This window comes from Gracilinanus agilis, chromosome 2 (genome assembly GCF_016433145.1).
Source record: "Gracilinanus agilis isolate LMUSP501 chromosome 2, AgileGrace, whole genome shotgun sequence".
Classification (NCBI taxonomy): domain Eukaryota; kingdom Metazoa; phylum Chordata; class Mammalia; order Didelphimorphia; family Didelphidae; genus Gracilinanus; species Gracilinanus agilis.
This window is the reverse complement of record NC_058131.1, coordinates 611,404,234-611,419,797: the sequence shown is the minus strand read 5'-3', so window position 1 is coordinate 611,419,797 and position 15,564 is coordinate 611,404,234.

Below are 15,564 nucleotides of genomic sequence, written 5' to 3'. Positions count from 1 at the left end.
TTAGTGCACTCCCCTCCTAACTCCTCCAAAGTCAGTGCTCTTCCTACCCTGGCCCCAAGGTGGGGGAGGCTTGGCCAGTACCAACAGTACTGAATGGAATTATGAGCTCCTAGGTTAGTTCATTCATTACAGTTGACCAACCAGCAATTGCTAACCCGCCTCCAGGCAGTCAGTGTATCCCCATTTAAAGGGACTTCCTACCTCCTTATGAACTTGATATTATCTGTAAGGATTTCCCACTGGAGGATACCAACCCTCAGAAGCAAGGGGGCTCTCTTTTTATTATTAATTTACTATTTACTATTAATTTTGGTCTGCCCAAATTTCCCCATCTATAAAATGGGAATATTAGTATCTCTTCAGTAAGGATAAAATGAGATAGTATTGGTTGGTTTAAAAAAAAAAAACAACCTCTTACTTTAAAAAAATCTTTACCTCCTGTCTTGGAATTTAAGTTAGAAGAATCACAAGGGCTAGGCAATGGAGATTAAGTGACTTGCCCAGAATCACACAGCTAGGAAGTGTCAGAGTCCAAATTTGAACCTAGGACCTCCCATCTCTGGGCTTGGCTCTCAATCCACTGAGCCACCCACCTGCCCCTCTTACTTACTTTCTGTCTTACTAACAACTCTTAAGACAAAGGGCTATCTAGCTTCTACCGACATAGTATTTGTAAAGTACTTTGTAAACCTTAAAGTGCCATATAAATGCTTGTTATTATGATGAAGATGATTCAGCCTTCCTATCCATAATCCTGGTATCCTACTGGACTCTTTTAATAGGAACTTATCCCAAACTTTGTCCTTTTTGGCTCTGGTTGCCTTTGCAAACTCCTGACTTTGATCTTGGAAGGGATCATAGAGGTCAAGCCCAACACCCTAATTTCATAGATGAGGAAACAGAGATCCAAGGAGGGTTATGTGGCTTGCCCAGCATCACTTAGGTAGCAAAAGGCATAGTGGACTTCTCATCCAAGTCTTCTGACTCCAGTCTAACTCTTTTTTTTACTATACTATGATGCCTCCTAATTAGAGCATCCCTACCCTTACTTCAGGTGTATCATGTCCTTCCAGGCTTGCAGATTGCCACTAGTCCTCCAAATTCCTACCTAAACGTAGGGAGATCTTATTCCATCAACAATAATTAGGTGCCTATTGTATATAATGCATGTTATAGGGCAGTGAAGCAGGGACGGTGGAGAAAAAGGAAACAATTACATGAAATAGAATGTTAGAGCTGGAAAGGCCCTTAGAGGTCATCTAGTTCAACTGCTTCATATTAAAGATGAAGAAACTAAGGTACAGAGAGGTAAAATGACTTATTTTAAGCTCTTTTCTTCCCTGGACCTGATTTTCCTTTTCTGTAAAATTAAGGAGTTTGATTATAAATCTCTAAAGATCTTTTTAGTACTTTTACTTCCAACAGTCAAGATGGTGGAATAAGAAACATTCTGAGCTCACCCAAACCCACCTCCAAACTATCCTCAAAACAAATTTTGGAGAGGCAGAACCAATAAAGATCTTTCTAGCTTTATATTCTATGACTGTAAGTCTCTCGTGGTAACACTGAGAAATCTGAGAGTTATTCCTAAGGTATTTAATATTCAACTCTTCATGAAATGCCTCAAGACCATCTTCTTTTCTCCTTTCTCCAGGCCCACGATCTAACCTGGTCTATCCCTCATGGAATGTTCAGCCCTTCAACTTAGATTTCACTGATAATAGTCAGCTTCCTAGACTTTCTAGGCTGATCCAGTCCAGAATTGATCTATGTTAAACCAGGCTGAATTTATCCTTCTGTCTTTTAAAAATAATTTTCTTGTTTTTATTGCTACCTTATTTTTATATTCCATTTATTTCTGAATATATTCCTTCCTTTCCCATTGAGTCATTCCTTATAGGAATAGGTACAGAGATTGGATTTATGATTTCTTTCATATAGAAAACTCAAGGGTGAGGAAACTCCCTTTTCCAACTTTCACTGCAATTTATAGTCTTAATTAAATAGAACATAGAGATTAAATGATTTGCCCATGGCCATGCAGTTGATTTCTATCAACTAGAACCCAAATCTTCCTAGCTTCAAGTGATTTCTATGTACTCTAACTCCCTGCTTCTTTCATCATTGGTAATAAAGACTTAACAAGAGAAAAAAATAACATTTTGCCAAAACCAATAGACACGTCTATCTTGAAGGATCTTATTCTTCAATTAATTAATTAATCAATCCACAAATATTTTATTAAGCAGTTGCTATGTGCCAGTCACTGATTTGGGCTCTGGGGATACAAAGACAAGAGAGAGTTATCTCAGCTTTCAAGTTGTTTTCATTTGATGTAGGGTGGTCAGGGGTAGGGGATGGAAGTTGGGGATGGGATGTTCAGGAAAGAGAGTACCTCTGGTGTGAAGACTTGCTGAACTCCTTTCAGGGCTGCTCATTCACCTTTTGTGTGGCTCCAAGAAACTGTAACATGCACATCAGCACATCTGGTAAAATTGTCTCACCATATGAGCTAAACAAGGTTGAGAGTAATTGACAGGACTCAAACCTATAGGTGATTTAGAGGAATATCCACCCCAAGCATGTGTAGACTTCCCTTGTGGAATGGTTGGATGAGAACAATTTGTTCCAAGGGAGCACTTGGAGGTTGATTAGACAAAGCCGCTAAAGTCTTCCTCTGCATCCTGAGCCATTACTACTTGTCCTGATTTTTGTCAGGGAGACAGGGAGGCTGACAGCTATGTACCTTTGCCTCACTTGAATCTAATTCATGAACAAGGCATTACCTCAAGATGTCAATTGATCCTCTTCAAAAAAGGAAGGACATACAACAATTAAGTGCAGGTATGGGGAGGAGGAAGAACCAGAAAATATAACATTCACAGCTAAGTAAACACAGGATAGGGGTAGAACTTTAACAACTAGAGGGATTGGGAAAGGTCTTTTGAAGGAGGCAACCCTTGAGCTGAACCTTGAAGGGAGCAAAGGGGTCCAAGAGGTGGAGATGAGGAAGGAGAGGCTTCTAGGTATGGAAGACAGACATATGCAGAAGCACAGAGGGAGAGATGGATTATTGTGTCTAGAGTAATAGCAAGTAGGCAGTTTGGCAAAGCAGAATGCAGAATACATGAGAGGAAATAATGTGTCTGTGGCTCCAGGGCCTTTACCTTTCACAGTTTCTAAGCCTTTCCTGATTCTTGAGCCAGGATTTGAGGCACCTTGATCTTACCTAAACCTTTCTGGCCCCCAAACCAACTCCTGGGGTTTAGAGATCTGAAGCACCCAAGCCCTAATTACCTCTCCTCCTCCTCTTGCCACTGATACCATCTCTTTCTTTTTAAAATAACAATCAGTACCTTAATTATGCTGCATATTATGTTCTCTTCCTCCTTTCTTTTCTTCTTTCCTTCCTTTTTCCCTTTCCTTCCTTTCTTCCTCCTTCCATTCCTTTTTTCTCTTTTTGTCTCTTCCTCTTTATATCCTTTCAATTACATATTTGCTTTCAGATATATATTCTTTCACTTCTATCTCCCCTCCTCCCATTCAGAAAGTAAAAAAAAATACAACTCCCACCCTTACAAACATGTATAGTCAAGTAAAAAATTCCCACATTGACTAAGTCCCCCAAAATATGTCTCAATCTGCCCTCTGAGCTTATCACCTCTCTGTCAGGAGGTGGTGCTACCATCTCTTGTTGCTTTATCATAGTATCCAGTCTACTGCCCTTTTGTTTTGTCCACTTCATATAATGATGTTTTCTTTTTAAAAAATTTCTATGTTGGTTATGCTGTGAGAGAATACTTATTTAAAACCAAAAACCCCAAATAAAAACACACACAAATAAAATAAAATGAAAGTAGTATGCCTTAATCTACATTCAAACTCTGGTTAGTTGTTTCTCTGGAGGTAGAAACCATTTTTCATCATAAATCCTTCAGAATTATCTTGGATCATTATATTGCTAAGAATAACTAAGTCTTTCACTTTGATCATTGTACAATATTGCTGTTACTGTGTATAATGTTCTTCTGGTTCTGCTCATTTCACTCAATATCAGTTCAGTAGGTCTTTCCAGGTTTTTCTGAAATCATCCTGTCCATCATTTCTTATAGCAAGTAATATTCCATTACAATCATAAACCACAATTTGTTCAGTTATTTTAAGGGTGGATTTTCTTTTTTTTTAATTTATTTATTTACATATTCAATTATACTTAGAAACAATTTCTGACATTTTAGAATTTAGATTTTCTCCCTCCCCTGCTCCTCATATGCGGATATAGGTTATACTAGTGCTTCCATGCATTAAGTATTTCCATATTGTTCATGCTGTGATAGAAGACATTTCACACATACAATAAAAAAGTCATGAAGGAAATAAAGTAGATGATGACATTTGATCTTTAATCAGACTCCAACAGTTTTTTCTTTGGTTATGGATAGCATTCTTTCTTCATGAGTCCCTTGTGGATATTTTAGGAATATATTGGTGATATCTTGCTTTCTAATAATAGTTTAGTCCTTCACAATTAATCATCCAATTATATTTCTGTTACTGTATACATCATTCTCCTCGTTCTGCTCAATTCACTTTGCATCACTTCATGTGGTTCTCCTATGTTTTCCTGAAATCATCCTGTTCATCATTTCTTATGACTGAAGAGTATTCCATTACAACCAGATGTCACAACTTGTTCAATCTTTCCTCAAGTGAGAAAACACTTCAGCTTCCAATTCTTTGTCAATATAAAAAGAGCTGCTAAAATATTTTTTGTACATGTTGGTCCTTTTCTAAGGGTAGGTTTTCTAAGGGTTTGTAAAGTATGGGAAAGAAAATGTATGCATTCAGAAATAACATACCATAAGTGGGTCTAAGTGAAGTTTACCCCAAAGCAGATTGAACTGCATCAACGTTTTCTAACCTCATCCTTAACTAAAGTTCCCCAGAATTAACATGGACCATGATATGAGATCCATACACCATGGTTTTTGACTCCTCAGAACAACCACTCTTTCCTCCCACTCATCCTTCTTCTTTCCCACATCCTAGCTCTTTTTGAATTTTTTTTTTAATTTTGAAATTAACCCATCTGGGCATACTGGAGTAAATTCGTTCACTTGCTGGTCTCTTTCTGCATTGGCCCTCTAATATTATTGACTCTCACCCACCAACCAGCCTGAAACTAGAAAATGAAAATGTGTAAATAAAACATGTTTCCATCACCATAAGTTATCTGAAAGTTTTCGACAGACAACACTTTGGAAGAATCTTCAGAGGATAAAGGAGTATGTTTTCAGAGGTGACCTGGGCTTGGAGTAGATGGTAGTGTGGAGTGGGTAAAGGAGGCAGAATTCTCCTCTGCCTGTCATTTTCTAGTGTGGGGAGAGCAGCTAAATCCTGGGTACCTGGATACTTAGGCCTGGGCTAGCTTAGAGAGGATGAGGTAGTATACACAGTGGCAAGGGAAGTCTCCTTTTTGACCAAATGATAAGGAGGTTAGGGACAGGATTGTAGGAAGTCTGATTTTGTGGCTGAGTCTAGAGTTGGAATAAGGATTCTGGACTGAGATTAGCTGAAGCAGAATGAACAACAGAATGGACAAATTCAAATTTCTAGCATCTCCTGGGGATAGAAATTCACCCCTGCAGGTTCGGTTGTTAGTGAGTTTAGTTTTGGTCTCTGGCACTTTCATAGAGTTAAGAGTCAAATTCTAACTGGGTTCAAAAGCCATTTGATTTCCTGCCCTCAAAGGATGTCCACATAAACTTCATAAAAAAAGGTCACAGCCCTGAAAAAAATATTCTTGAAAGAAGGTAGTAGGTAGATAGATGTTCACCTGCACTTACTAGTCCTACTTTTGACTTAATTTCTCTTAGAATCATAAAAATAGAACAAAACCACCCTACCCCATGTTTGTCTTTCTTTACTGCCCCTGTGACCCTTAAAGGCAGTGGAAACTTGAAGGGACATCTGTTTTTTTTCCTATATTGGGATGTAAGCATTTGATCATCATTCTAAGTGCTCAAAATGTATTTACCTGTCTAAATTTCTTTTAATCTCCATCGCTTGCTTTTCAAAGATTCTACCAGCTCCTGGTCTTTACATCAGGAATGAGTGAAAACTCAATATTCTATGAAAAGTCTATTTTCAATTCTTCAGAATTATTCTAATTTTTGCAAGTTAAGTTTATTCTTGTCATAAGCCTTTTCTTTTGCTTTTTGGAATATCGTAATCTAAGATTTTTTTCTCTTTCTAAGTGCAGCATAGTCTTATGTGATGCTGACTGCAATTCCTTGGTATTGAATTCTTTCTGGATGCTGGGAATATTGTTTCTTTAACTTAGAAACTCTAGATTCTGGGTGGTTTTGACTTGGGATTTTCTTCAAGAAGTAATCAGTGGATTTTTAATTTTCACTTCTGGTTCTGATAGATCTGGACAATTATATTTTGTAATTTCTCGGAATTGTGACAATCAGGTTCCTTGATCATGGTTTTCAGGGAGTCCAATGATTTGAATGATGTCTCTTCGATCTATTTTGTAGGTCAAATGTTTTTGATGGGTACTTTATATGCTCATCTAATTTTAGAGTCTTTTGACTTTGTTCTACTATTCCTTGTTGTTTCCTGGAATCATTGATTTCTGCTCTCTCAGTTCTCTTTCTCAGGGAGTCCACTACTTGGGCGAGGATTTCTTCTTACTGTTCTAAACTATTTTTTCTTCCAATTTCCCCCCCAAGATTCCTAATTTCTTTTTTTATATCTCTGTTTAATTTCTTTCAGTTACTTCCAGAGTCCTTTTGGTCATGCCATTTCCTCTCTGAAGTTCTTTTTATTCTTATTATGGAGTTTAAACTCTTCTTGAAGAAGAAGAAATCTTTCACAGTGGATAGAGGAATGGTCTTAGCTTTAGGAAGAACATGTTTGTTCTGCATCTAGATTTACCTCTTGGGATTCTCTTAACCTATAGCATTTTTTCATTGTGACCTTAGACACTTCCTAGCTGTGTGACCCTGAGCAAGTCACTTAACTGCAATTACCTAGCCTTTACCATTCATCTGTCTTGAAACCAATATCTAATACTGAGTCCAAGATGGAAGGTAAGGGATTTTGAAAAAATAAATAAATAAAAACAAAACAAAACCCAAGCAGCCAGCAAAGAGAGAGTACATGATTTCTTCCACATTACTTGAACCTGGACCCATAGGCTGAGGGAGAGACAAGAAAGCAGGACATGACTGCCCTGGGAGACTAGAACAGCTTAGAGGGAGAAAGAAGCAAAGAAAATACCTAGAGAAGTAATAATGCTGTACCAAAGAGTCGCAAGTTTAGGTGGTGCCAGGCCAGGCATACAACCCAGATCTATAGTTCTTGTGTGTGTGTGTGTGTGTGTGTATACACACACACACATACATAAATCTCTTTCCTCCCCCATTCCCTTCTTTTGCTTTTACACCATCACTTTGGAAGGAAGAGATTATTCCTTTCACTTGACAGGTAAGAGAAACTGAAACTCAAAATCACAAGAAGAACTTCCTCTGCTGCCCATTTCCATTCTAACTTAGAGATGAGAGATTCCCAAGAGGACTCCAGACTGAGTCCCATGGGACCAGAGCTTTATTTGGGGCTGGGTCCTTCTCTGGACAGAAGAAAGTACTGTGAGAATGTGCCAGGGTCTATGTTTCAACCAGCTCTACAACTTCATAACTTTCTCATAATACAGGACCTGAGTGCATGACCCCTCTTCACAAACTCTGGGTGTCAAAAGATCTCCCCTTCATGCTATTGTGCTCTACTGCTAAATTCTACCCCCAGCTTCATTCCTTTGCACAAATTGTCTCCTGTGCCAGGAGTGGTTCGTTCTCCAACTCATGGAATTCTTTTTTTTTTTAAACCCTTTCTTTCCATCTTAGAATCAATACTATGTATTAGTTCCAAGGCAGAAGAATGGTAATGGCTAGGCAAATGGGGGTTAAGTGACTTTCTTTTCCAGAGTCACACAGCTAGGCAGTGTCTGAGGCCAGATGTGAAACCAGGACTTTTGGTCCCTAGGCCTGGCTCTCAATCCAAGTTCAAGGCTCAGCTCAGGTGAGCTTCCAGTTAATATTTTCTCCAATTAATATTCTTCTCCCACCCTCCCTGAAATTGCTTTGCATTTATTATATACATATATACACACATGTATACATATATATACATATATGTGTATTTATATATATTTACATATATAAAGTATTTGTACTTACCCACGAATGGGATGTATCTTTCCAGCAGAATGTAAGATCTTTGAGGGCAGGAAAATTTTCATTTTTGTCTTTTTATACCCATAACTTAGCACATAGTAGGTACTTAATAAATTGTTCTTGAATTAAATTGAATCAACAAATCTCAGTGAATGGGATGGCAGGAAGGATGGAAAGGGGCCAGGATTCCCAAAAGGGACCCAAAGTTCTTTCTTTCCTGATTCACCCCACCTCAACACTAAAAGAGAAAAAGGATGCTACTATGGATGATGTCCCATCGACCACAGGGTTACCCCAGTTCCTATCCCTAACAACCCCTCTATGCTTCCTCCAACACTCTATTGAGTAGGGATGCCAGTCACCACCCTCCTAGTCAGTAGGACAAGTCAGAGACTGTTCAGTCCAGTGCACTGAATTTTGGGAGAACAGTGGATACACTGGACATTCTCCAGAGGCAGAACTGGCTGGCATAGGATCTTGAAATCATGCCATCCAAGGATCAGCTGTAGATGCTGGCATGGCTTAGAATGGAGGAGAGAAGACTTGAGAGGATACAATAACTATCTTCAAGTGTTTGAAGGGTTGTCAGGTAGAAGAGGGACTGGTGATTTGTTCAGCTTGGCCATGGAGGAGAAACAGTGGAAGCTGCCCAAAAGGCAATGTTAGGAAAACAAACAAACAAACAAAAAGAAAAAAGAAAACCCACTTCCTAACAGAGCTGTCCAAAAGAGGAATGGGCCACCTAAGTAGGACTAATAGTAGGTTTTCCTTTTCTACTCTGCCCTAGTCTCTGCACTGAAAACTCATTCACTGATGCTAGATTGGGGGCTTGGGGAGGTGCTCTCATCACCTATCCAAGCCCCCTCCCTCTTTCTCCTCTTCTTTCCTAGTGGAGGCCAGAACCATCCCAGCATACACCGCCTTCCTTCTCCCCTCACCATCCCCCAGTCCCCTTCATCAGCCCCCTGTGGCACCAGCCTGTCTGAGCCATGTCCCACCCTGGGGGCTTGGATACTGTTTGTTTTGGTGAAGGCAGGAACGTAATTGGGGTTTTAAACACCCTCTCGGACATAGAGAGTATAAACAAGCCTGGCCTTGAGGGACTCAGGCAAGGAGCTGATGTGAAGACAGACAGCAAGAGCCAGGCCTGAGCTGCTGACTGGGAAAAAGAGCAGGGCAGGGCTACTGGGAGGGGTTTTCTTCTAGGGATTTGTGAAGAAGAGAGGAGGGGGAAGGGGTTGCAGAGATCTGGAGTGAGCTAGAGAGCAGACACTGGGGAGAAATGAGATTTATTACCTATAGGTTGGGATGTGGGGTAGAATTTTCAGGAAAAGAATTGGGGAAGCATCCCCAGGGGAAAGCTTAAAAAGGTGATGGAGGGAGGAGACGTCCAGAGCAGCTGCCCTCTTCTCCTTCAAGATAATAAATTAGGAAACAGGGATGGGAGGCAGATAGGTGGCTGAATGGATTGAGAGTCAGGCACAGGATGTCCTGGGTTCAAAATTGGCCTCAGACATTTCCTGGCTTGTGACCCTGGACAAGTCACTTAACCCTCATTGCTTAGCTCTTAACAGCTTGTCAATCTTGGAACCAATACACAGTACCAATTCTAAGACAGAAGGTAAAGGTTTTATTTAAGAAGAAAGAAAGAAAAGAAGGAAAGAAGGAGAGAGAGAGAGAGAGAGAGATACTGGGATAGGCTGAAGCCAGACACAAAAGATAAGGGATACCAGAGAACTCATTAACATTATTGTGTAATCAATGCAAAGGATATTGAATTGTGTTGGAGACTGAGTTCTGATTCCTGTTAGTTGTGGGGCCACAGATAAAACACTTAATTTCTCTGATCATCAGTTTTCTCTTTTTGTAAAATGAGGATATACTTGCACCTACTAAGGAAAGGAATTTATAAACCTTTATAAAGATATTTATTTATAAGATTTAAATTGCTATCTAAACATGAATTACTGTTATGATTAGCAGGGAATCTGTTATAATGGATCAAAGAATGACCTTGGAATTGGGAAGGCTTGAGTTCAAGAGCTGCCCCTGGCCAGAGACATGTCACTAAATTTCTCAGCATCCCACCAAAGCAGTTCTCTAGAAATTGCAACCTCCAGAAGAGCTCATAAGTTGTCTGCAAATGAGCTCTCAACACCCATGAAATCACTAGTCAGAACAAAAAATCTCCCATGCTTTCAACCCTTATTGTGGAGTTGGGGACTGAGATCAAGCTCCTGGAGTACCTCCTAAGCCCCTTTTGGAATCCAATTAGAAAACATTGTCTGCTCCTATCCAAGAATACCAAGAGACTCTATGTGGGGCTCGTTTTTCTTGGCTATCTATCTCACTGGTAGGGGAAGAGCAAAGCTCAGACGGGCCATTGGGTATCACCAAATGGATGGATGAATGGTACTAGTCTGGGGCTCACCAATGTGATTTTCAGTGTGGGCACTTTTGTCTACCTGGGACAGTCTTCCTACCTCATGCATACATTTTTCTCCCTTTCCCAAAGATCCTAGTGTTGGGCAAACACCTCTTGGTAGGGCCCTCTACATGTTTGCTCACCAAGAATGGGCTTAGGCAAATCCTTGAAGTGAGTGCATTGGGCTGGTCTGCCTGAAAATCAGGGATCCAGCTAGGAGTGTTCTTCCTCTTGCCAGCTCCTCCCATGAACCCCCCTCTTTTCCCAGTCCCAACTTGTGAGTATCCAACTCTTCTCCTATTTGGATCTCATTGCTCTGTGTTTGTATGACTGCAAGTCACATCAGAGGGCCTAAAAGGGATAGGAGTCCCATCCTGCCAGCTTTCTCCCAGGTCAAAGGAAACAACAGTGGCCTGAATCTCTGGGCATTGGTCTTGACTGGGGAGGGGGGGGGGAAAGAAAGGAACATATAACTTTGCATTAGGTCTGGAGAACAGATGGCTTGTCCAGTGGGAAAGTCCATCATCCTGCCACCACCCCAACCAATGACTTCACTAGTGACCCCACCCCCAACTCCACCTGGGAACAGAAACTCTGGCAGGTGGTGGAGAATACAATATTTCCTTATGTAAAAGCTGTCCTCCCTGGCCGTCTAACCTAGGCTTCAGACCTGCCATCTGGTGGACGCTTCGATAACTTCTCCCCGTCGCCCTCTCCCTGGGATTGGCCATGGGCTCTATCCTGAAGGGGCCCATCAGGGTGCCGTGTATACACCAGTTAGTAAGGTAGGATGGGGCCCTGGGGGGAGGCAGGTCCCCAGCTGCCCCACTAGTCACACCCACATCCTGCTTCCTGGGCTGGGATTGCTCTGAAGAGGCCGAGGTGAAGTTGGGATTGGGGAGGGAGCTACGGAGCCCTGAGTTAAAGGAGTCAGTCACCCAAGTCCATAAAATTTCTTCCCCTAGAACTTCGAGATGCCTCAGCAATCATCCTTGAAACTACCACCCCTTCCAAGGGAGTCAAAGCGCTTTCTTCCAGGTTCAGTGGACTCTGGGCTTGGCATTGACCTGGAGAGATTGTTCAAGTGATCCTTCTGTCTTGGCGAGAAGTGATCTGAAACAGGAGGATGTACCTAAGCTCAGAAGCCATCCCCAGAGCCCCCAGCTTCCATTTCAGTCCCCCTCCTAATCTCTTTGCAGATGTCTTGGCACTTCTGAGAAAGAAAATTTACCTTCTGGGAAAAACCCAAACCAAGTCCCCCTACCCCCAGCAAAACACACACACACACACACACACACACACACACACACACTCACAGACTCACATACACACACTCACACTCACTCACTCACACACTCACAGACACACATACTCACACACACTCACACACTCACACACACACACTCACACACTCACAGACACACATACTCACACACACTCACACACTCACACACACACACACACACACACACACATACATGCTTCACCATACCAAACTATGCTAGAGACAGATACAGGTTCTCATCATAGTTCCTCCGAGCTTCCCCAGCAACAGTGAATAATTCATGTACGAGGCTGAAGAGACAATAAATCAGCTGCAATGATTAACATGAGCTATTTTGCGTGTGAGAAAGATCTATGGCTGGCGCTTGCCAGGTTGCTGGTGATTAATGTAGCCGCCTGCACTAGAATCTAGGCCTTTATATTCAATTATGGAACTGATGGGTCCATGACCCAGACTGGCACAAAGCAGAGAGAGGGAGGGAGACTGGCATAGGAGCTTAGTCAGAAATCGGGGGGGTTGGCATGGGGAGGAGGTTACTGCCCAAGGCCTGTGGCTAGAGGTGGCAACAAGTGGCACTGGGTACTGTCACTTCTGCCACCTTCTCTGAAACTGGGGAGATTTGAGTTGGTCTCTTAGTACTGCTATCTCTGCTAAAATCCATTTCAACAAGGTGGTGCTGTGAAGGTTACCAGTGTCACCCCCAAACCTTAGAGTTATGTCCTTGGCATTTATGAGGAAGACACTTGAAGAGAGAAGGGAAGAGAAATCCTTGGGGGAAAGTAAGATGCTCCTGAGTCTAATAAGGTCAGCTTCTTGAGCTTCCCACCTCTAGCACCATCCCTTCCCAAGATGGCAGTAGGAACAGCCAGCCTGTTTGGAAGTAGAGATGGCTGGGGCTGGGTTTGAACCCTCCAGGCCTGAGAGGAAGTCCATTGTCAACAGAAAGAGGGTTAGAACTATGAACCCTGGCTCTGTACTCCAAGGCAGGCAGAGGGAGGGCTGGAGAAGAAGGGGCTCCAGGGTTCCCTCCTCCCACCTGACCCCAGGAAGTCCTGGCAGCTGGGCTCCTGGGAGGGGGCCATCTCCCTGAATTCCCACACTCAGGGTCCCTTCTCCCCCTGACCACTCCAGCTGGCCCCTGTCAGGGCTCTGGGCGCCAAAGATCTGTAATGGGTTTGGGGTTAAGTGATTTCCCCCTATAACCTTGTCTGCTCTCTGTTTCTTTCTCTCTCCTCCTTCTCTTCCTCCAAAGGCATCTATTGAATAACCCTTCCCCCTCTCTCTCTTCCCAAGCCTTTAACTAGGATCATTTATGCATCAAATTTACACGGAATGGGACTGGAAGAAAACAAATGGGAACTCTGAGTTGAAAACTGAGATGGAACTGATTCTCCAGGTGATATCCCATCTTCACATACAACCGTCACTGAGTTCCTCTTCCCAGACTCCATGGAGATGCCCAGAACCAAAGACTCCCAATCTTCTCTGCCCTAGGGCTGGGATGGGGTGGACTATTCCTTCTTCCGGCAGGTCCCAAATTATCCTGCTTAGGGAGGGGAATATTCGATGGGTTCTCATTGATGGGAAAGAATCTTTCATTGAAGAGGTTCCTAGCTCCCTGAGGATGATAGTTTGGGTCCTCAGTAGTATGGAAGATGGTGAGGATTGAGCCTTGGGGGGCTTCTCAGAGTTGGAATCAGAGGCACGCACCTCTGGGAAGGGATCAATAGGCACCCTGAAAATAGATACTGAGATGCAAGGGACCCCAGAAGAAAGCAGCGAAAATTTTGGGGCCCCAGGAAGAATAGAGCAGCAAAGTCTCCAGAGGATGGTATCAGGGCAAGACAAGGGTTACTGAGAAGGAGGTGTCAACCAGTGGGGACCCCAGAAAGAAGGCAATTTTAGCTTCTGTCTTTGAGAAGAAGATATTCTAAGCACTTCCACCTGGAGGCCAAAAAACTCCCATCCTGGGGAGGGGAAGGAGATGCCAAGAGAGAATGGAGTGGGGTGGTGGGAAGTCATCGCCTTCTTGGGGTGGGGAGGGGGAGCAGCGGAGATGAGGGCTGTGCTTTTGCTCAGAGACATTCACCAGCTCTGAATGTGCTTATGGGGAGGGTTTGGGGCAGGGAGTGGTTCTGGAGCCTGGAGTCTGGTGGGCAGGGTCCCTCTAACCCTTCCCAGCTCAGCCTCCCTAACCACCCCTAATCCCCTATTTGCCGTGCTCATCCCCTGGGACGCCCCAGGACCCCATTAATGAGCCCTGCCCGCCCCAGGACAAGCCCCAAATTAACCCTGTCTCTGACCCCGACACTGACACCTGTAATTACTCCAGCGGGAGGCTGTGAGGTAGGTGAAGCCAACCCGCCTGATGGGGGCTCGTCTAGGCCTGGGGGCCTCGAGCCTAATTCCCAGGAATGCTGTAAATGCTCATCCTGGCTCCAGGGCCCAGTAGCAAGGGCTCACCTCTAATGCCTCCACAGAACTTGCCAGGAGAGACTCCAAGAGGATTACCCAGAGCCTAGGGAGTGGGGGGCCCTCCGAGGCAGGTGAGGAGCTGGGGATCCTTCATCCTCAGTCCCACCCCTCCCCTGAAGAGGCTGTCTGGCTCAGGACTCCCTGAGGAAGGTGTTAAGGTGGTTGGGAAATATGAATTACTCTCTGAATTTGGAGAAGCCTAAACTGCAGAAAGAAGGGAGCTTCTGAGAGGTCTGAATGTCCCACGCTAGCCTGGGGAGGGTGGACAGGGGGGAGAGGGCTGGGTCATCCTGTGTCCCAGCATCCCTGACCAGAGATCAGGGCCCACTGGCCCTTTCCCTCCTCATTCCTCCCCCCTGCCCCGGGGGAAAGTGGGTAGGGGAATAGGGAGAAGTTTGGGGTCCGAATTGCAGCAGGCAGCTGGATTAGTGAGATGAGTTCCCCCAGAGTCCTACCCTCCCGGGAGAGTGTTGGGGAAGGCTCAGACCCAGAGTCCCCCCTCCCCGAGCTTGTTGTGTTTGTTCTGAGTATCGTGTCTCAGTAGCTCTTTCGGAATTAACCTCTGACCCCAGACTGTAACTCTTCCTCTCCTTTGACAACTGTGTTTGCCCAGCGGTTTCCCCCTCATTCTCTCCCCAGAGAGGCAGCAGTTTTGACTTGGTCTGCTTTCCTTGTACCCACCCCACTGCCATTCCAGGAACCGCTGAAAGAATTCTTACTCCTGGGATTTAGTCCCTGAAAAGACCAGTCCCAAAGCTGGGCTGACGGTGCAAACATGGCGGCACCATCTGTAGATTTCACTTGCTCGGCTAGCAGCATTAAAAAAGAAGAAGAAGAACAAAATGACCCAATACCTAGCCTAGCATGCATAAACTTTGAGGGGCGGAAGGAAAATGTGGGGGATGTCGAGAGCAACAATCTTGTGGATCCTCCTCCCTTCTGTTAGAGGATCTAGTACAAAGAGCTCCCCTCTCCACCCCCTCATCCCCAGCACACGTGCTTACAGCCAAAGGGCTGGGGCCCCCTGCTGGAGGTAGCTCCTTCTGATGGAGAAGGTGTGGTGGCGCAAACCCAGCCCCCCAGGGTGGGGACGGAGCTGCCAGCTTCTCCGTCACCTGCTCCCACTCCTTCCTGCCAGC